The sequence below is a fragment of the Trachurus japonicus genome, chromosome 18, assembly GCF_045865225.1.
Source record: "Trachurus japonicus isolate A0001 chromosome 18, Traja_1.0".
In the NCBI taxonomy this organism is placed as follows: Eukaryota; Metazoa; Chordata; class Actinopteri; order Carangiformes; family Carangidae; genus Trachurus; species Trachurus japonicus.
This window is the reverse complement of record NC_140924.1, coordinates 2,017,053-2,039,230: the sequence shown is the minus strand read 5'-3', so window position 1 is coordinate 2,039,230 and position 22,178 is coordinate 2,017,053. Positions and strand designations below refer to the sequence as shown.

General features: G+C 40.9%; 1 protein-coding gene across 1 annotated transcript in view; it reads left to right on the top strand.

Annotated features, from left to right (window-relative positions):
- Nucleotides 1–22,178, top strand: part of LOC146968260 (beta-enolase) — a 471,092-nt gene that overhangs the window by 10,048 nt on the left and 438,866 nt on the right. The window lies entirely within an intron of this gene.

Here is a 22,178-nt window from a genome sequence, read left to right as displayed (position 1 = left end):
TAGGAATTACTCCCATCTAGCGGTGCAGTCCTATCGAAACCAACTCCGTCGTATTCTTGATGCTGCATTCACGTAGCCTGGGTATTACCCATGCTGCTGTGCTCATGATTTTATTCGCTCTGCAAATCAGCCTGGAAACCATGGACACAATTTTCCCCTCAACTAGGGAGCCAATCACAGAATGTGGGAGGGGGCAGCAAGACGATGACGACACACCGAAGCAACTTTGTTGATAGCTTGTGGATCCAACATGGCGGCAGACGCTTTTCCTTTCGGTTCAGCGTTAGGAAGTGTTTTAAGTAGTTTAGACCGCAAGTTTATTTTGAAAAAAGAGCAACGTGTAGCATATCTTTCCTTATCAGATTTCTATAGCTCTACATATGTCATCGGGTATGATTGATACGGTTGGCTAAGCTTCATACAGACGCATTTGATAGACATTCGTAGCGCCCAATAAACAGCTTTGGGCTTTCTGTCGTCGACCAAAATGACATCCAGTTTGTTTGCCGATGGCCATCTGCCTGACTCCACCTGAATGCAGCATCAGTGTGACCTCCATCCTTCCTCACTCTACATGGCGGTGATGCTTTTCACATCACGCCACCTCGATCGTTTCTCCGCGAGCCGACTGTTCCAGTGTCTCTGGTGAGTTTCTGTGGTTACCTACGATTATGCTGCCGCTGAGCGTAAAAAATGGCGGCACAAATGGCGGCCAGCACTGAGCTTACCAGCTCTATGTAGAATGGCAAATTCAAAGCTTACCTGAACACTTCAGTTTGTTGATGGGAATAATTACTGAAACACATACTTTTAAATGATCATTTATTTTCCTGAACAGACAACAGGAGAAGCTACAGAATGTCCTTTTAATAAATCTAAACTCACTCACCAATTACAATGTATGCAGAAGGCAGGATGCTCAGAAACAGCTTAGGACATACTGAACGAAGAGAAAATATAGGTGTCATTTGAAAGAACAGACACTTTAAGACTTTCCTCTGAACCTAAGATGAATCAAATAGAGACACAAGTGTGTGACCATTGGCTCTCACCCACTGTCAGCACTGAGCGTTGAGGAGGGTCGTGGATAGGTTGAAGAAGAGGGGTTCTGGACATTGTAGCAGTGATGAGGGATCCAACCTGCAGAGGAGGAGACCGATCTGAGAATAACGTAAAAAAAAACAAGAAATCAAAAACAAGTAAATAGAAAGGTCTTAAAAATTTTAAGACCACACATTTTGTTTTCTGCCATTCAGGAGCACAAGACAAATTCAACATTTTCCACATGAAGGATGGTATAAAGTTGATAATTTTATCCACAAAACGAGTTAAATTAATCATCAATTAATCAAGTCGAGCAAGAATTTGATTCGTGTGTAAAATCTGTTGAAATTGAAATAATGGTGAACAGAATATATCACAATAATAGAGTATAATCAAATATTCAGCACAGTCCAGATCTTTACCTTCTCTGTTCTCACTCTTCAGCTTTAAACCAACGGTGGACGTTTCCTCTCATGAGAAACTGAAGCTTGTGAGAGATCATGAGTGCGCTTAAATAAAACCAAAGAAAAACAGGAACACACTTTATGTGCTGGTGATGTGATCAAGTCATGTGACAACGGTGAACTGCACCAAAAGTTGAAAGCAGAGAAATATACAACAGCCTTGCCTGAACTTTTGATCCCTCAGGTAGACAATACAGAAAATGTAACAGTGTGACAGGGGCGTCCTCCACACCACTACCAGGCCTGTACGCAAATTGCAGGGTATCCTGCACCAGACCAATGGTCTCCTTGTTGGCTGCTGTGTGTGAAATTCCTCTTTTAAAATACTTAGATCAGCTCATTGATCTGTGGAAACGGTAACACTTTACTTGAATTTGCTTTATAAGCGTGTCATAATAGTGTCATAACACAGTCATGAATGTCATAAACATTATGTCAATGTTATAATCGTTTATGACTGTTGTCATTAAGTGTCATTCGGTTTTTGTAATGACAACTTGACGGGATATATATACTATTTATATATATATCCCGTCAAGTTGTCATTACAAAAATGACATTATGTCAATGTCATAATTGTTTATGACTGTTGTCATTAAGTGTCATATATATATATATATATATAGGCTATCATTAAGTGTCATATATATATATATATATATATATATATATACATATATATTAGGGTTGCACATCTCTCTGTGATAAACGATTCGATATGAATCTAGATACACAGATTACGATTCGATTCAAAAACGATATCCTTTTAATACAGACCGATTCGATCCGATTCGATACAGTGTAGGACGATTCGATTCTACGGTTAATATTTGTTGTAGGCTAGATATTTTATAAAATAAAGGATTGACTATCTTACAGTAGTACTACAATATTTTTTCAAATATATCCCCAAGCATTGTTGCTTTAAAGCACTGGCAAAAAAAAGAAAGAAGAAAAAGAGAACTAGAAAATTTCCTCTCGGGAAATTTTGAATGGGCCGCGGGGCTACTGCCGATTTTGCCATCTCTGTCAACATGGGAATCAAACCCACGATCTTAAGGTCAAGACAGAGCTGATCAGACAGACACATGATCATCTTTCTATAAGCACTGATATGGAGGAGCTGTAATCACATTAGGTTAACTGTGTGTGTGTGTGTGTGTGTGTGTGTGTGTGTGTGTGTGTGTGTGTGTGTGTGTGTGTGTGTGTGTGTGTGTGTGTGTGTGTGTGTGTGTGTGACACCAACAAGGTTTAACTTTAAAACCAGATTAAATCATGGTTTAAGTTTAAATTCTGTTGCACGTTAACTGTGTTTTAATCACATGAAGGTGTGTGTGTGTGTGTGTGTGTGTGACTGTAATCACATGAAGCTGGCTCTAGAGTCTGTGTGTGTGTGTGACTGACTTGACACATAGTTAGTTAGTAGCTGCATCCTGTGTCAGTCTGATTTAGCTGTGTCTGTGTTTATAAACATTTAAACGAGCGCCAGGTGGATTGTTTATGAAGTTAACGAGCTCTGGCCTGAGGATCAAAGAGGTTACCACGGCGATAGGGGCCCCCGCAGGCTGAGACAGACAGAAACGTGGAGAAAAAGAGCCATTTTCTGCCTCTAAACCGGTCTCACATTTAGGCTTAGCATGACAAAACGGTAACTCCTATCAGAACAAAACACAGATCAACGTTGCTCTAAGGACTTACTGAAAATTTCGGTACGATTTGGTGTTTCTACAGTAAATATTTTGGCGACGCTGGCAGTTTTAAAACATCAGGCCGTTCTGCTCCTCTCAGAAAATATTTGTATTGGACTCAATGAGGAGCAGAGACAGACGTGGCCGCACTCAGAGGCTGATTCTGTAAGTTCTGTAAGTCTCTCTGATATTTTGAGCACATGACATGAGAGATAACAAGTTTGTCTTACAAATTCTGAAAAAATTATGTCTGTAGAGTGTAAATTGTGGCCGTGCTGACAGTTTATCCAGAAAAAATACAGAATGTTTCTTCACTCTCTCCCACTCTAACCGATGATGTCACGCACTCTGACACTAACACTCCATGCAATACACACCCATTATAAACTCATAATTTCTCCAAAAATGATCATGGTCATTGATCAGGGATTGATCAAAAACGATATGACCTATCAAAACGTGGAGTAATACGACAATACACAAGACTTGTGTCTACTGTTTAAAGTTTAAATGGAGTCTCTAGGTGAAAGTATGCCTGAGCAGTAGACGTTTGTTAAACTCCAATGATTGGTCTTTTTCGCTCTTTTTTTCCCGCCCGTCCCATTGACTTACATGCAAAATTTTTGCGCAGTTTTTCGCGACATACGTCGCGAAAAATTCGTAAACTGTTGAGAAAAGTAATAGCACCCCGATCCCGATCGAACCGCACGTTTTGATATATAATATGTGACTAGTTGCGAATCGAAAATCGTCCGGAAGATGAAGGAGAACTAGAAAAAGCATTTCCAAGAATGGAAATGGTGTGACTGCTGACAGCAACTGAACGCTGTTGCAGAATTAGCAAATAGTGCAAGCTGTGATCACCATACAAATGTTTGACCAAGGTCAGAATCGAACCCACATCCTCATGGTCATTAGACTTCCACTCTGCCTCTAGGCCACAGTGCACACACAGTTGCAGAGACTGTTGTCTGTTAATGATCTGCACACTGTCAACATCAAGAAAGCTTGAGAGTCAAGCTTGAATGACTTAGAATGAAAATGTCTGTGAATTTCAGGCTGAGCATTAACCATATGGCCACAGAGAACCTGAGTTACAATGAGCTTTATACTATGAGGAATCAAAGACTGTCCAATGACAGCTGAATAATTGGAATCAAAAGTCAAGCAATGAAGTGAAAAGACTGAGGCAGGAATCGAACCCATGACCATATGATCACTAAACCTTTACTCTGCCACTCGGCTACAGAGAGCACACTGCTTTCAAAACTGTTGTCATTCATTGTAATGTGATGATGTGCTGCAAACTGGTATGAGTAATCAAGGAGATAACAAACACCTGTAACCAATTGAAGGCAGTGGAGGAGAGCAGAATTCAACATAACATAACAAGAGTTCTTCCCTTGGATTCGAACCAGTGACCTTAGGGTTGGCAAGCATCTACCCTAAACCCTACACTACAGTGGAGTTGTGAAGAAGAGAGGTTGAGACTTTGATGAATGTGAGATTTTTTGTGAAAAAGTTAAATATTTGAAAAAGTATAAATAGTTAAAAAGAGAAAAGTAATGCCGATAAAGTTCAAAAAAAGCTGCACGTTTTGATATATGAATTGTTGAAATAGCACAAAGTATGAAGGACTAGAAGAAGACCGTAAAAAGGCGGAAGAAAATGGCCAAAAGATTGCTGAAGCAATGCTGAATGAGCTGAAGAAATTGTTGAATCAATGCTAAATTAGTTGACGAAACTGCTAAAGCAATGTTGAAAAGACTAATGCTAGAGTAGAGTAGAGTAGAGTAGAGTAGAGTAGAGTAGAGAGTAGAGGAATACTTTATTCATCCCTAGGAGGGCAAAAGCTGAAACATGTAACTCGTAGTGTGAGATGAATGCCTTTTTAAAGGTAAAAAGCAGTAGAAATGCTAAAGGGAGAAGAAAACATTGAAATTCTGCATGTTTAAATGTAATGGTTAAATAGTTGAAATCTGCAGCTAACCTGACAGGAAGGACAACTGATGAACCAGCACTAACATAGCTGAAGCAATGGCTGAGAATATATTTAAAAGTAGAAGATGTGAGACTTTGTATGAAATGGCTGGAAATTACTTGAATTGTCAAAGAAGAGTTTGAAAAATTCCTGAATTAGGAAAAAAGTTAATGCCTACTGAAATACATTGTAAACTGACAGCAGAAGAACATTGTTGAAGAATATAGATGGAGCATTAGCTGAGGAGTAGAACATGTAAACAGCGGGTTTAATGGTGTGAAATGGTTGAGAAGAGCCTCAGTAGTTTAGGATACGTGTAAAACAATGTGTTCAACATGACCAAAATGGGGAAATGTGTATTTTCAGTTTAAATAGCTAAAGAACAAAATTAACAGCAACGAGTCCATTAACTACAACAGGAAGATAGAGAGGTACATACAAAACAGTCAGACAACTGTGGGAAAAGTGTGTGTGTGTGTGTGTGTGTGTGTGTGTGTGTGTGTGTGTTGGATATGTGTGTATGGTCAGTGTGTGTCCATTTGTGTGTGTGTGTGTGTGTGTGTGTGTTGGATATGTCTGTATGGTCAGTGTGTGTGTGTGTGTGTGTTGGATATGTGTGTATGGTCAGTGTGTGTCCATTTGTGTGTGTGTGTGGTCAGTGTGTGTCCATTTGTGTGTGTGTGTTGGATATGTGTGTATGGTCAGTGTGTGTCCATTTGTGTGTGTGTATGGTCAGTGTGTGTCCATTTGTGTGTGTGTGTTGGATATGTGTGTATGGTCAGTGTGTGTCCATGTGTGTTTGTGTGTGTGTGTGTGTGTGTGTGTGTGTGTGTGTTGGATATGTGTGTATGGTCAGTGTGTGTGTGTGTGTGTGTGTGTGTTGGATATGTGTGTATGGTCAGTGTGTGTCCATTTGTGTGTGTGTCTGTGTCTGTGTGTGTGTGTGTGTGTGTGTGTGTGTGTGTGTGTGTTGGATATGTGTGTATGGTCAGTGTGTGTCCATGTGTGTGTGTGTGTTGGATATGTGTGTATGGTCAGTGTGTGTCCATTTGTGTGTGTGTGTGTGTTGGATATGTGTGTATGGTCAGTGTGTGTCCATTTGTGTGTGTCCATGTGTGTGTGTGTGTGTTGGATATGTGTGTATGGTCAGTGTGTGTGTGTGTGTTGGATATGTGTGTATGGTCAGTGTGTGTGTGTGTGTTGGATATGTGTGTATGGTCAGTGTGTGTCCATGTGTGTATGGTCAGTGTGTGTCCATGTGTGTGTGTGTGTGTGTGTGTGTGTTGGATATGTGTGTATGGTCAGTGTGTGTCCATTTGTGTGTGTGTGTGTGTGTGTGTGTGTGTTGGATATGTGTGTATGGTCAGTGTGTGTCCATGTGTGTGTGTGTTGGATGTGTGTGTGTGTGTGTGTGTTGGATATGTGTGTATGGTCAGTGTGTGTCCATTTGTGTGTGTGACCGACAGACAGTCAAATAGAGAGAATGTGTGTGCGTTGCCATGGTGATGTTGCCATGGTGAGGTTACCATGGTGAGGTTGCCATGTTGAGGTTACCATGTAACTGGTGGCTGGTGGCTTTAAGGCATGGTGGCAGCTTTAACCATAGGCTTTAACTGCTCTGTGACACCCTCAAACAGATCTAATGTACGACAAATGTGTACTTAGTACGAGCAAAAGGTTTACATTTTCCGAACCATAAGACCTTGCTGAACGCGTCCATGTCACTTTGGTATTTCTAGAGTAAAAATTGTTGATTGTGTCGCAGGTTGGAAACTTTGGGACGTTTAGAAAATCAGCGCCTACTTTTGAATGGGAGTCAATGGGAGGAGAGAGGGAACTGGCTGCCCTCGGAAGCTCTTAGTTTAAATTGTGTAAGTCTCTCTGGTTTTTTGAGCACATGAAGAGATCAAGGATGAGCTTGTCTACAAACGTGGCCGAAATTATGTGTGTAGAGTGTGATCTGTGGCCGTGCTGACAGGATAGAGAGAAAAATGTGAGAGGATTTTTAGACCCTCTGTCACTCTGCCAACTGCCAACGTCCGAACATTCCGTCCCATTGACTTTCATGTTAAATCTGAATTTTGTCAGAAATTTTAATGATTTTAAAACTATACATATATCTGAAACTGTTGAAGATATCAATAAGCTGAGATATAGCTGAATAGTTGAAAGGTTTGTGAACAGTTTAAAAGTTGAATGAAGTCTGTAGCTGAAAGTATGCTGAAGCTATTAGAGGCTGAATGAAGCAGAAGATTTGAAGAGTTTGAAGACTGTTTCAATGTATTCCTATGGGAAAAAGATTTGCAGAAAAAGTTAAATATTTTAAAAAGTATAAATAGTTGAAAAGATAAAAATCATAGCCTAAATGTCCTGAAAAAGCCGCACGTTTTGATATATGAATTGTTAAAATGGCACAAAGTATGAAGGACTAGTTAAACAGCGAAAAACGGAAGAAGAACCCAGAATAATAATAAGAACTAGAAAAAGATAGCATTTCCTGCAGAAAATGCGTGTGAATGCTGAAAGCAGCTGAACGCTGTTGCTGAAGCAATGCTGAATTAGCTGAAGAAATTGTTGAATCAATGCTAAATTAGTTGACGAAACTGCTAAAGCAATGTTGAAAAGACTAATGCTAGAGTAGAGTAGAGTAGAGTAGAGTAGAGTAGAGTAGAGAGTAGATGAATAATTTATTCATCCCTAGGAGGGAAAAAGCTGAAACATGTAACTTGTAGTGTGAGATGAATGCCTTTTTAAAGCTAAAAAGCAGTAGAAATGCTAAAGGGAGAAGAAAACATTGAAATTCTGCATGTTTAAATGTAATGGTTAAATAGTTGAAATCTGCAGCTAACCTGACAGGAAGGACAACTGATGAACCAGCACTAACATAGCTGAAGCAATGGCTGAGAATATATTTAAAAGTAGAAGATGTGAGACTTTGTATGAAATGGCTGGAAATTACTTGAATTGTCAAAGAAGAGTTTGAAAAATTTCTGAATTAGGAAAAAAGTTAATGCCTACTGAAATACATTGTAAACTGACAGCAGAAGAACATTGTTGAAGAATATAGATCATTAGCATTAGCTGAGGAGTAGAACATGTAAACAGCGGGTTTAATGGTGTGAAATGGTTGAGAAGAGCCTCAGTAGTTTAGGATACGTGTAAAACAATGTGTTCAACATGACCAAAATGGGGAAATGTGTATTTTCAGTTTAAATAGCTAAAGAACAAAATTAACAGCAACGAGTCCATTAACTACAACAGGAAGATAGAGAGGTACACAAAACAGTCAGACAACTGTAGGAAAAGTGTGTGTGTGTGTGTGTGTGTGTGTGTGTGTGTGTGTGAGAGAGAGTGAGGAAGATATACAAAAGTGTGTGTGTGTGTGTGTGTGTGTGTGTGTGTGTGTGTGTGTGTGTGTGTGTGTGTGTGTGTGTGTGTGTGTGTGTGAATGAGGAAGATATACAAAAAGTTCTGACCTGACAACTGTATGAAATGTGTGTGTGTTGGACATGTGTGTCTGTTTGTGTATGGTTAGTGTGTGTCCATTTGTGTGTGTGTTTGTTGTGTGTGCATGTGTGTCTGTTTGTGTGTAATTGTGTAAATTGTGTATGTATTTGGTAAGTGGTTGTATGTTTGTTGGGTGTGTGTGTGTGTGTGTGTGTGTGTGTGTGTGTGTGTGTGTGTGTGTGTGGTAGTTAGTGTGTGTCCAATTGTGTGTGTGTGTGTGTGTGTGTGTGTGTTGGATGTGTGTGTCCATTTGTGTGTGTGTGTGTTGGATGTGTGTGTATGGTGAGTGTGTGTCCATTTGTGTGTGTGTGTGTGTGTGTGTGTGTGTGTGTGTGTGTGTGTGTAGTAGTAGTTAGTGTGTGTCCATTTGTGTGTGTGTGTGTTGGATGTGTATGCATGGTGAGTGTGTGTCCATTTGTGTGTGTGTGTGTGTGTGTGTGTGTGTGTGTTGGATGTGTGTGTATGGTGAGTGTGTGTCCATTTGTGTGTGTGTGTCCATTTGTGTGTGTGTGTGTTGGATGTGTGTGTGTGTGTGGTAGTTAGTGTGTGTCCATTTGTGTGTGTGTGTGTGTGTGTGTGTGTGTGTGTGTGTGTGTATGACCGACAGACAGTCAAACAGAGAGAATGTGTGTGCGTTGCCATGGTGACGTTGCCATGGTGAGGTTACTATGGTGAGGTTGCCATGTTGAGGTTACCATGTAACTGGTGGCTGGTGGCTTTAAGGTATGGTGGCAGCTTTAACCATAGGCTTTAACTGCTCTGTGACACCCTCAAACAGATCTAATGTACGACAAATCTGTACTTAGTACGAGCAAAAGGTTTACATTTTCCGAACCATAAGACCTTGCTGAACGCGTCCATGTCACTTTGGTGTTTCTAGAGTAAAAATTGTTGATTGGGTCGCAGGTTGGAAACTTTGGGACGTTTAGGAAATCAGCGCCAACTTTTGAATGGGAGTCAATGAGAGGAGAGAGGGAAATGGCTGCACACAGAGGCTCCCAGTTTAAATTGTGTTCGTCTCTCTGGTTTTTTGAGCACATGAAGAGATCGAGGATGAGCTTGTCTACAAGCATGCCCGAAATTATGTGTGTAGAGTGTAATCTGTGGCCGTGCTGACAGGATAGAGAGAAAAATGTGAGAGGATTTTTAGACCCTCTGTCACTCTACCAACTGCCAACGTCCGAACATTCCGTCCCATTGACTTTCATGTTAAATCTGAATTTTGTCAGAAATTTTAATGATTTTAAAACTATACATATATCTGAAACTGTTGAAGATATCAATAAGCTGAGATATAGCTGAATAGTTGAAAGGTTTGTGAACAGTTTAAAAGTTGAATGAAGTCTGTAGCTGAAAGTATGCTGAAGCTATTAGAGGCTGAATGAAGCAGAAGATTTGAAGAGTTTGAAGACTGTTTCAATTCATTTCCTATGAGAGAAAAATTGCACAAAAAGTTAAATATTTTAAAAAGTATAAATAGTATGAAAGAGAAAAGACATAGCATAAATGTCCTGAAAAAGCTGCACGTTTTGATATATGAATTGTTGAAATAGCACAAAGTATGAAGAAGGAGTTAAACGCAGAAAAAGGGAAGAAGAAGTAAGAATAATAATAATAACTAGAAAAAGATAGCATTTCCTGCAGAAAATGCGTGTGAATGCTGAAAGCAGCTGAACGCTGTTGCTGAAGCAATGCTGAATGAGTTGAAGAAATTGTTGAATCAATGCTAAATTAGTTGACGAAACTGCTAAAGCAATGTTGAAAAGACTAATGCTAGAGTAGAGTAGAGAGTAGAGGAATACTTTATTCATCCCTAGGAGGGAAAAAGCTGAAACATATAACTTGTAGTGTGAGATGAATGCCTTTTTAAAGGTAAAAAGCAGTAGAAATGCTAAAGGGAGAAGAAAACATTGAAATTCTGCATGTTTAAATGTAATGGTTAAATAGTTGAAATCTGCAGCTAACCTGACAGGAAGGACAACTGATGAACCAGCACTAACATAGCCGAAGCAATGGCTGAGAATATATTTAAAAGTAGAAGATGTGAGACTTTATATGAAATGGCTGGAAATTACTTGAATTGTCAAAGAAGAGTTTGAAAAATTCCTGAATTAGGAAAAAAGTTAATGCCTACTGAAATACTTTGTAAACTGACAGCAGAAGAACATTGTTGAAGAATATAGATCGAGCATTAGCTGAGGAGTAGAACATGTAAACAGCGGGTTTAATGGTGTGAAATGGTTGAGAAGAGCCTCAGTAGTTTAGGATACGTGTAAAACAATGTGTTCAACATGACCAAAATGGGGAAATGTGTATTTTCAGTTTAAATAGCTAAAGAACAAAATTAACAGCAACGAGTCCATTAACTACAACAGGAAGATAGAGAGGTACATACAAAACAGTCAGACAACTGTAGGAAAAGTGTGTGTGTGTGTGTGTGTGTGTGTGTGTGTGTGTGTGTGTGTGTGTGTGTGAGGAAGATATACAAAAAGTTCTGACCTGACAACTGTATGAAATGTGTGTGTGTTGGACGTGTGTGTCTGTTTGTGTATGGTTAGTGTGTGTCCATTTGTTTGTGTGTTTGTTGTGTGTGCATGTGTGTCTGTTTGTGTGTAATTGTGTAAATTGTGTATGTGTTTGGTAAGTGGTTGTATGTTTGTTGGGTGTGTGTGTGGTAGTTAGTGTGTGTCCATTTATGTGTGTGTGTGTGTGTTGGATGTGTGTGTATGGTGAGTGTGTGTCCATTTGTGTGTGTGTGTCCATTTGTGTGTGTGCGTGTGTGCGTATGGTGTGTGTGTGTGTTTGTGTGTGTGTGTGTGTGTGTAGTAGTTAGTGTGTGTCCATTTGTGTGTGTGTGTGTTGGATGTGTATGCATGGTGAGTGTGTGTCCATTTGTGTGTGTGTGTGTGTGTTTTGTATGTGTGTGTATGGTGAGTGTGTGTCCATTTGTGTGTGTGTGTGTGTCCATTTGTGTGTGTGTGTGTGTGTGTGTGTGTGGTAGTTAGTGTGTGTCCATTTGTGTGTGTGTGTGTGTATGACCGACAGTCAGACAGAGAGAATATGTGCGTTGCCATGGTGACGTTGCCATGGTGACGTTGCCATGGTGAGGTTGCCATGGTGAGGTTACCATGTTGAGGTTACCATGTAACTGTTGGCTGGTGGCTTTAAGGTATGGTGGCAGCTTTAACCATAGGCTTTAACTGCTCTGTGACACCCTCAAACAGATCTAATGTACGACAAATCTGTACTTAGTACGAGCAAAAGGTTTACATTTTCCGAACCATAAGACCTTGCTGAGCGCGTCCGTGTCACTTTGGTGTTTCTAGAGTAAAAATTGTTGATTGTGTCGCAGGTTGGAAACTTTGAGACGTTTAGAAAATCAGCGCCTACTTTTGAATGGGAGTCAATGAGAGGAGAGAGGGAACTGGCTGCACTCGGAGGCTCCCAGTTTAAATTGTGTTCGTCTCTCTGGTTTTTTGAGCACATGAAGAGATCAAGGATGAGCTTGTCTACAAACGTGGCCGAAATTATGTGTGTAGAGTGTAATCTGTGGCCGTGCTGACAGGATAGAGAGAAAAATGTGAGAGGATTTTTAGACCCTCTGTCACTCTGCCAACTGCCAACGTCCGAACATTCCGTCCCATTGACTTTCATGTTAAATCTGAATTTTGTCAGAAATTTTAATGATTTTAAAACTATACATATATCTGAAACTGTTGAAGATATCAATAAGCTGAGATATAGCTGAATAGTTGAAAGGTTTGTGAACAGTTTAAAAGTTGAATGAAGTCTGTAGCTGAAAGTATGCTGAAGCTATTAGAGGCTGAATGAAGCAGAAGATTTGAAGAGTTTGAAGACTGTTTCAATGTATTCCTATGGGAGAAAAATTGCAGAAAAAGTTAAATATTTTAAAAAGTATAAATAGTTGAAAAGATAAAAATCATAGCCTAAATGTCCTGAAAAAGCCGCACGTTTTGATATATGAATTGTTAAAATGGCACAAAGTATGAAGGACTAGTTAAACAGCGAAAAACGGCAGAAGAACCCAGAATAATAAGAATAAAGATTTGAATAACAATACTGTGAATGCTTCCAGCATTCACACTAATAAAGATTTGAATAACAATACTGTGAATGCTTCCAGCATTCACACTAATAATAACTAGAAACAGCATTTCCTAACGGAACATGCGTGTGAATGCTGAAACCCAATGCTGAACCATGCTGAATTAGCAGAATAAATTGACAAAGACATGCGGAATGGCATACAAGAAACATGTCCATGGAAGGAATTGAACCCACAACTCCATGAGTGGTAACCTAACACACTAACCATACGGCCACAGAGAACCTGAGTTACAATGAGCTTTATACTATGAGGAATCAAAGACTGTCCAATGACAGCTGAATAATTGGAATCAAAACTCAAGCAATGATGTGAAATGCCTGAGGCAGGAATCGAACCTATGACCTTATGATCATAAAGCCTTTACTCTGCCACTCGGCTACAGAGAGCACACTGCTTTCAAGACTGTTGTCATTCATTGTAATGTGATGATGTGCTGCAAACTGGTATGAGTAATCAAGCAGATAACAAACACCTGTAACCAATTGAAGGCGGGGGAGGAGAGCAGAATTCAACATAACATAACAAGAGTTCTTCCCTTGGATTCGAACCAGTGACCTTGGGGTTGGCAAACGGCCACCCTAACCCCTACACTACAGTGGTGTTGTGCAAAAGAGGTTGAGACTTTGATGAATGTGAGATTTTTCAATGATGCTTAAAAAAAAAGTAAGGAAAGTGCAGAAATTAGCCACACCAAGCAAGAAGAGGACTTTTTTGTGACCTGTGACTATTTTTTGGTGAATTAAAATGAATTAAAAAGCACTTAACAGCAAGTTACAAAGTTGAGCTCCTTCTCCTGCTGCAGAGCAGAGAGCTCCCTGGCTGCATTTAAAAAATATTTTAAATTATTATCTAAGAATGGAAGAATGAAGAATGGAATGGAATTGTTTGTTTGTGTATGTGTGCATGTGTGACTGTGTGTGAGTGTCTGTGTGTGTCTGTGTGTGAGTGTGATACCTGTGTTTGTGCGTGGACATCCTCTGTCAGTCTGGTTTATCATGTGTGTGTGTGGGGCTGTGTTTAAAAACATCTTAACGAGCGGCCAGGCTGCACCTGCACTTGTTCTATTTATAGACTTTGATAACGAGCTGGCCCCTACAGCTGGACCAACTGCACACAGAGCAGAGCAGAGCAGAGAGATTTGAGCTCAGTGCAGCTTCCGAAAAACAGCCCAGAAAAAGAGAACCGTACCTCTGATCAGAATGTGGCCATGTGACTACTGGGGCAAGGAGACCTTCCTGAGCACATTGATGTGCATTAAATGTTTGTAGGGCAAAAACTTTTCTCAGGGTCGCAAGGTAGAAAAGGGGGGCATTTCTGCTTTTCTAAAAAAATCAGCTCCTACTTTTATATTGAAGTGGATGAGCCACTGGAGCGGGTCTAGCTGGACAATTAGGCTCATAGAGACAATTCTGTAAGTGTGTCTGCTGTTTTGAGCACATCAGATGAGACACGACAAGTGTGGCTACAAACCAGTGAGGAAATCATGTGTCTAGAGTTTAATTTGTGGCCGTGCTGGCAATTTATCCAGAAAAAATCCTGAATGTTTTTTCGATCCCTCTCACTCTAACGATGATGTCACTCACTCTGACCCAACCCCATACACACTCATTGAAAAGTGTGAAATTTGTCAGAAATCCTCATGTGCTTTTAAAGGATTTATCTCAAAAACGGTACAAGCTATGAAAAAGTTGTAAATACAGGATGAATACATTAGAAGTTTGTCTACAGCTCAGGATTTGAATGAAGTCTCTAGCTGAAAGTATGTGGACGCTTTAAAGGCTGAAAGAAGTAAGAAGATTTGAAGAGTTTCAAGACTGTTCCAATGCATTCTCTATGGGGGAAAAAAAATCAGAAATAGTTGAATATTGCAAAAAGTATGAATAGTTGAAAAGAGAAAAGACATAGCACACCTGTCCCGAAAAGGCTGAACATTTTGATATTTGAATTGTTGAAATAGCACAAAGTATGAAGGACTAGTTACATGACGAAGAAAGGCAGAAAATGGCCGAACCGAATAACAATAGTGTGAATGCTTCCAGCATTCACACTAATAAGAAGAAAAAATCCACACAATAACAGTAGTGCCCGGGCTTTGCCCGGGCACTGGTCCCTGCAGCTATTTCATAGCTGTTGGGACCAGTGCCCGGTGCGATTGCCCGCGGCCCTAATAACAACAAAATCACATGTCAATGTATTTATTCTTTGACATGGACCAATATCTGTGAGAACGTTTTTGTAATTAGCCCTTTTCCACCGAGCTGGTTCCGGTGCTGGTTCGGAGCCAGTGCCTGCTCAGCACCAGTTCTTGGTTCAGCACCAACTCCTTGCTGGGTCAGAGCTTAGAACCGGTTCTTCCAGGGGCTGGCAGCGGAGTTGCCTTAGCAACAAGACTGCTACGTATTACGTTTGTTTATCGATGAAGCTAACTAGCTGAGCTACAGGCGGTGGCTAACAGCAGCTAACGCTCATATCAAAATATACGTCGAAACGTAGTTGCCGGTCGCGGCGATTACAGCGAAGACGGCTGCTTTTTTTCAGCCGGGTTTAGAGTTATCGCTCATTAGCCTAGGCCCTAGTCTATGCTTCCACGTCGGGTCCAGCGTTCAACACCCGCAGGTCGGACCAGGTTGTCTACCTGTAGCAGGCAGCAGAGACAGGAGCAGCTCCTGGATGGGGAGTGTGCTAATAGCAGCGGGCGCATGACGTCTGTCCGACTACCCATTTCTCCGACCACCCATTTCTCCGACTCCGACCATACATTTCTTTATTTTTGCGTCATCAGTCCGACCTCCCACTTCTCCGACTTAAAGCAGATATCAGTGGAATGTTTTTGTTAATATAAGTCCTAAATAGTCCTATTTTCCGTCAGCAATCACTTACATGAAGTATTTCAGCCTAAACACGAGTCTCTCCGTCACTCTGCTCTGCTGTAACCCGAGGAGAAAATTTTCCTTGTGGGATACAAGTGTTATCCAATGAGGGGAGAGAACGGCATGAAGGGCTGTGTGTGCAGCCAAGGGATGCGCGTGAATGTGGTGACGTAGCACGAGGACCAATTGATGCCTGACAAGGGCGGGGGCTGCTAACTCATGGTGCGTTCAAGGAAACTCGTACTTTGTGTTTTTCCTTCCTGTGAAGTCATACCAGTTCGATCTGGTACGAGTTCACGGGTCGGAAGTTACGAGTGGCCGTTATAGGGAACTTTCACAGACAACAGGACGGTAAAAACACGAGCTACGGGTTACCTGGAACGCTACCAAGTCGTAGTTGTGACTTGAAGCTGTAACTTACGGTTTCAAAAGCCTGCCTTGAACACAGCATTAGCCGAAACGGCCGTGCCGCTGTTATCTGCTTTAAGTAGCCCTAACCCTTAACCTTACCCTAAACCTAACCTCAACACTGTAGAATGGTTAGTCGGAGAAATGAGCCGTCGGACTTGTGGGCAGTCGGACTGACGTATGCTCCCCAATAGGCAGCAGCAAAGCTAACATCAGGACGTCATCTGTTAAACCCCCCGTCCCCTCTGTTAGTGGACACAACATTAAACTACTCCAGTTAGCGAATCGTGTTGTAACAAAGATATTCGCAGGAAAAAAAAAGTTTATACGTGGCCCGTTGATTGATTTATGAGCTATTAAAGACACCGCTAACGGCTAAGCACTCTAGCCCATAGCATACCTGTCAAGTATCCCGTTTTGGCCGGGAAAGTCCCGTATTTTACCCCTCTTTCCCGCCGTCCTCCCGTATTAGTATTTTCCCGTAAATCTCCCGTATTTTAACCCGCGTTATTAAAAAATAATAATACCCCGGGCCAGTCCCGGCGGCACCCCAGACTGGACGCTGCTATTTCATTTGGGTTTTGGTTTTTACCTCGGAGTGGCCAACTCTCTATTAATCCTATCTTGGTTAGCGACGATGAGCGTGCTCGTCGTCACTACTGTATGTGCGAGTACACAGTCCAAAGCCGACATCACCGCGGCACTGACTGAGGTCCTGCCCATCAAGCTTGTAACGGGTCGACCTGCGGTTGTTGCAAAAAAAAAAAAAAAAGACTCGTATTTTCTCGAACCAGCGCGTCCACACCGGTCGAGTTGTGTCGTCCATGCTCACTTAACCCAAAAGAACAGCTAGGCAGCCCAGTCCAGAGAGCAACAGAGAGGGACAGCAGAGTAACAGGTGTGTGTGTCTGTGTCTGTAGCCTACCTGCTGTAAAAGACAGGGTCATTCTATAATCATAGAAGGCTGAAAATCCCTGGACATATCTGCTCCAATTATTCAGCAGTGTAAAGCTAAAGCATGTGTGGGCCTTCTGTCATATAGATATCTGACAGTAGCTCCAGCTATCAAAATACAGATGAGAATAGGGCAGAAGTTGTGGAAGAAGACAGTGTGGCCTGAAAGAGCTTCATGGTGAAGCAGAGGAAAGGGCGCCTTGAAAGGCCAGTCCAGGCCAAAAGATTAAAAAAAAAATAGTTTTGTTTTTGCCCACCAGCCACAGCTCCACACTAAACCAGTTCTGAGTTCACTTTAATACACTTTCATTCTTGCAGTTACAATGATAGGAACCTCAGTCAGTACTGAATCTGCTTTAAAAGAAAAAAAAAATGAAGCAATGTTGTCTTTTCCCTCTGTTTCTCCTCAGAGTACACCAGAATGCCTCATTTATGTGTTAGAAAAAAAACAAAAAACATTATTGTTGTTGTGACTATTGAGGTCAGGCACACCTGGATTTATCAGTTTGTCCAATAATGGCAGACGGGCTGGCTGAAGATCAGGAAGTAGTGCAACTGTGCATAAAGCCAGTGATTTTAGCTTTCTTGTCTTAAAATGTAAGGGATACTGGAGCTTGGTTGGGGTGGCAGCACTGTTCGCGGCGGGTGCCGGAAAATTTCCCTTATTTTCAAATCCAAAACTTGACAGGTATGGCCTATAGCGATAACCGGTTCATGACTCTACAACCGATTCATCTAGGAATTCATGGCTAATTTGTATCGATTCAGGAGGCTGCTACCGATACAGCCGAATCTCTCACTTGTTAAACCGAATATCCGGTCGCATCGGTTTATCGTTCACAACCCTAATATATATATATATGACACTTAAAGCTCCAGTTGGTAAGTTGACGAAAGTGAAAGTAAACTCCGCGACTTGGTCGGAAATTTCAAGACAATACTCCGTCAGGTCCCTTTATGAACCTCTGCCAAGCGCCCCACACACACACAGACACACACAAAGTAGCCATAAACGCACCCACAGAAGATGTACCGTATCCATAGCATGACGTGTAGGAGCGGCGATTGGCTGCTCCTCCTGCTCCCTCTACCTGACTGGTGGAGAATCGTCGGTCGCGGTGGATTTTGGCAAATACGATTACAGGCTGTAGGTGGAGCCAGAGGAGTTGGATTTTGTCCTAAATTACTCATTTAATGTCTGACCATCAGAATATAGTGACAGTTCCAGCAAATATGACTGAACAATTGTTACCAACTGAAGCTTTAATGACAACAGTATATATATGACACTTAATGACAATCATAAACAACAGTCATAAACAATTATGACATTGACATAATGTTTGTGACACATTCATGACTTTATGACACTGTTATGACACGCTTATAAAGCAAATTCAAGTAAAGTGTTACCGTGGGAACTGTGACCACTTCCTTGTCTACCTTCTTCCAAGTCATACAGATACTGCAATAGTTAAATATTTAAGAGCAGAAGCAAAAGATACCAAGAATCAAATTTCCTCTCTATTACAACAGTACCTGCTCAACAGGCTAAACTTTATTCAAGCCACTAGAAGTGAGTGTAATAAATGAATATAATGCACACAGTGTAATGCCAGCAGGTCAGAGGAGAAGACTGGCTCTTAACTAAAATATAACTCAAAGAAAGAGGTCAAAGGGAGTAACTGGTTAGAATACACTGGTAGAAAGGGCACAAACTCACGATGTATGCAAATGATGAGATTCTTTATTTTGCCAAAAGGTAGAGGTAGAGATAATCAATACATGTATGTATAATATATTACACTGGTACAGTACCATAAATATTTATCCACAGTATTTGGCCAGTAGAGATCAGCATGACCTGGTATTTGACATATTCTGATTTTTTTTTTCTTGATGTCTCTCTTTTCCAGGCCAGAACTATGTGTTGATGGGAAAAGTTGACACACTGTAGTAGGGGATGCTTTTAGTAAATTTGGATATAGGATTATATGATATCCAATAAGTCCCTGCAGGCTAAACTATATTCAAGCGAGTGGATAGAAGTGACTGTATTAAAGGAATATAATGCACACAATGTAACTCCAGCAGGTCACAGGAGAAGACTGGCTCTTTTTGTTTCTCTCAAAATATAATTCAAAGTAGGTTTAAACTCAAAGATTTTTTAATTCCTCAGCCCTTCTCTGACAGAGTCTGGATTATTTTTTTAATCATCTAAAATGCATAAGATCAGATCCACACACTGTCAAAGGGAGTAACTGATTAGGACATCTAGTGGCTGCTACATGTCACTACAGTGTGTTGATTCTCCAGCTGGAGCACTTTGATGCAAGAGGTAAGACAGGGCTTACAGTCTATGGGCTCTACATGGGAGAAAATTATAAAATAAATATTGGATCATTTATTTTCCATTAAACAAACAATTTTTCTGAGAAATATTTTTCAGTTTTTCAGAGTAATTTTTTTCGGAGATTTCAGAATCCTGCGAGAAGTTCCCACCTGCAAGTAACGTAAGGACTTACTATCATACACTCTACTGGTGTTAGAATCTGTCTCATGTTTGAGTTAAGCATGGATCTGTTGGTCGGTGGTAAAATGACACATATTAGTCTTGTGCTGCACATTGTGTGTTTAATAAAGAGTGTTCACTCTGATGTGAAACTGTGCTGTGGTCGTTTACAAGCCTGGACACGTGTGACAGAGGAACTACCAGCTTCAGCAGCAGACGTGATGTGTTCAGGGGAGCATGTCTTCTAGGCAATGGCTGTTAAACAGGCAGGAGTAGAAGAGTCTACCACATGATCTGCTTCTGCATGATATGGTGCTACATAAAACCTGAGCATTTGAAGCAGCAGATGCCGACCAGTAACAGGATCACAATCGGGGTGGTGGTCCAGAAAGCGAACAGGTAGAGCGTCTTGTTGCAGTACGGCTCCACATGCGTCATGTTTTTGTAGTAGTTGGGCTCATAGATTACGTAGATAGACACACTACCTAGAAGGGGAAAAAAGAACTTTGTGAGATCCTGATCACTGTTTCAGAGCTTCAGCTTCACACTTACAAACTCTTACACACAAACCCCCTGTAGTAAAAAAGGAAATTCTGGTAGACTCTCAGAGAGAGGACTCTGAGAGTTCACCCACAGAGAGCTCCTAAAAATTCCTACAGTAGCAAGGTATCTTAGTGTGGCGGATGTGCACTCACTCCACCCATAAAAGACGTGCTAACCAACTCGCCAAGTGGTTGTCAACCTCTTGGCGAAGAGGTTAGCATTGTCGCCTCCGGTGCGGGAGGTCGTGGGATCAAACCCCACCTAGGGCAGGCCGTGAGAAACACAACGCAGAGGGTCAGATATGACATCGGCTACATTAGCTTAGCTTAGCGAACGGCGCTCTCACCTCAGTGCCATCCCCTACTGGCAACCCCTAACCACTTACACACACATTCACACACACAGGCTTTATAGGTCTCCTAATTTTTTACATGACTGTAAATAATGAAAATAAAGATGTATGTAACCTCTACAATGTCACAGAGGTTTCTGAGCAGGCACAGAAGAGGAGAGGATGACTTTAAACTTTGAAAAAGTTCTAACAGCTTAGTTAAATTAAAAATTGTTCTCGTACAGTCCCACACTGTAAACGTGTTCAACATCTATAGCTAATCATCACTCACCAACTATGAAGAAGCAGAGGATGAAGCAGGACATCACTGAGTACAAACAGCGGCCACATCCTTCGTCTGGGTCGCAGGACAGGCAGGAGGACAGGGTCAGCAGCACGCAGAGCACCCCCATCATGACCAGATAGACGGGGATGAAGGGCTGCTGCGTACACTCATTCTGATACACTGACCCTGTTGGACGCATAAGAAATTTGTCAGTGTTCAAGGTCACTAATGTCATGACTTTCTGGCATGAATTCAGATACGTCCGGGAAAAAAAATGTTTGTGAATGTGCACAACTCACTCACCAATCACAATGTAAACTATAGGCAGGATGTTCAGACACAGTTTTAAAGGTACTGGAACTTTGGAGGATGAGTCCATTGTAGCAGTGATGAGGGCTCCGACCTGCAGAGGAGTAGACAGCTCTGAGAAGCATTGTTGATAGAACAGTGACATTTTATACAACATGATCTTTACAAACCAGAAGGCGAGAGGAAAACAAATGTCTAAAAATACACACGTTTCATCTTCCACCATTCAGCATCACAAGACAAATTTAACATTTTCCACATGAAGGATGGTATAAAGTTGATCATTTTATCCCCAATGCAATTGAGACTAATCATCAATTAATCAATCATACAACCAGGAGTAATTTTTCAAGCAAGTCTTTGCATCTGATAGCCTACGTCGGAATCTGCTGTTGTCTTTGTGATATACAGCATACTGAGAATGATCGTTTGATAATTTAAATAATAACTTGATGATTAACTTAAAAGTATCTTTCCTTATACACCAAGCAATTAATTACTGTAATTAATTAAAACAATAATCCGAGTAAGCTATCAATGTAAGCTATGAGTTGCAGCTATGATCCCAATACATTTATAACTAAACGAACATTCAAACACTGAATCTATCTGAATTAAATACACTACATGTGTAGAATCTGTTTAACAGAAAATATCACAATAATAGTGTATAATTACATATTCAGCACAGATTACCTTCTCTGTTCTCACTCTTCAGCTTTAAACCAACGGTCGACGTTTCCTCTCATGAGAAACTGAAGCTTGTGAGAGTTCATGAGTGCAATAAAACCACAGAAACAGGAACACACTAAGTGCGTACATATACGTTCATACGTGATCAACTCAGTGTTACAAAGGTGCACTGCACCATTACTGTCAGCTCTGTGAAGTTAGGGAATCCACAGATGTGACAACAATGGTCAAAAACAAAGCAGCAGAGGTTCAGATACACTGACGCCTAAAACGCCTGAAGTTCAACATTTATTTGTCTTCATTTAAACAACACACAGTTTGAGATTCATCCTTTTTTCCCCATAGCTACTTTATTTCACATTACAATTTACATTTCAATTTGAAACTCACATTCAATTTACAAAATTTGTTTGAGGAAACATTTGCTTGCATCTGTAACATTACAAGCTTACAACACAT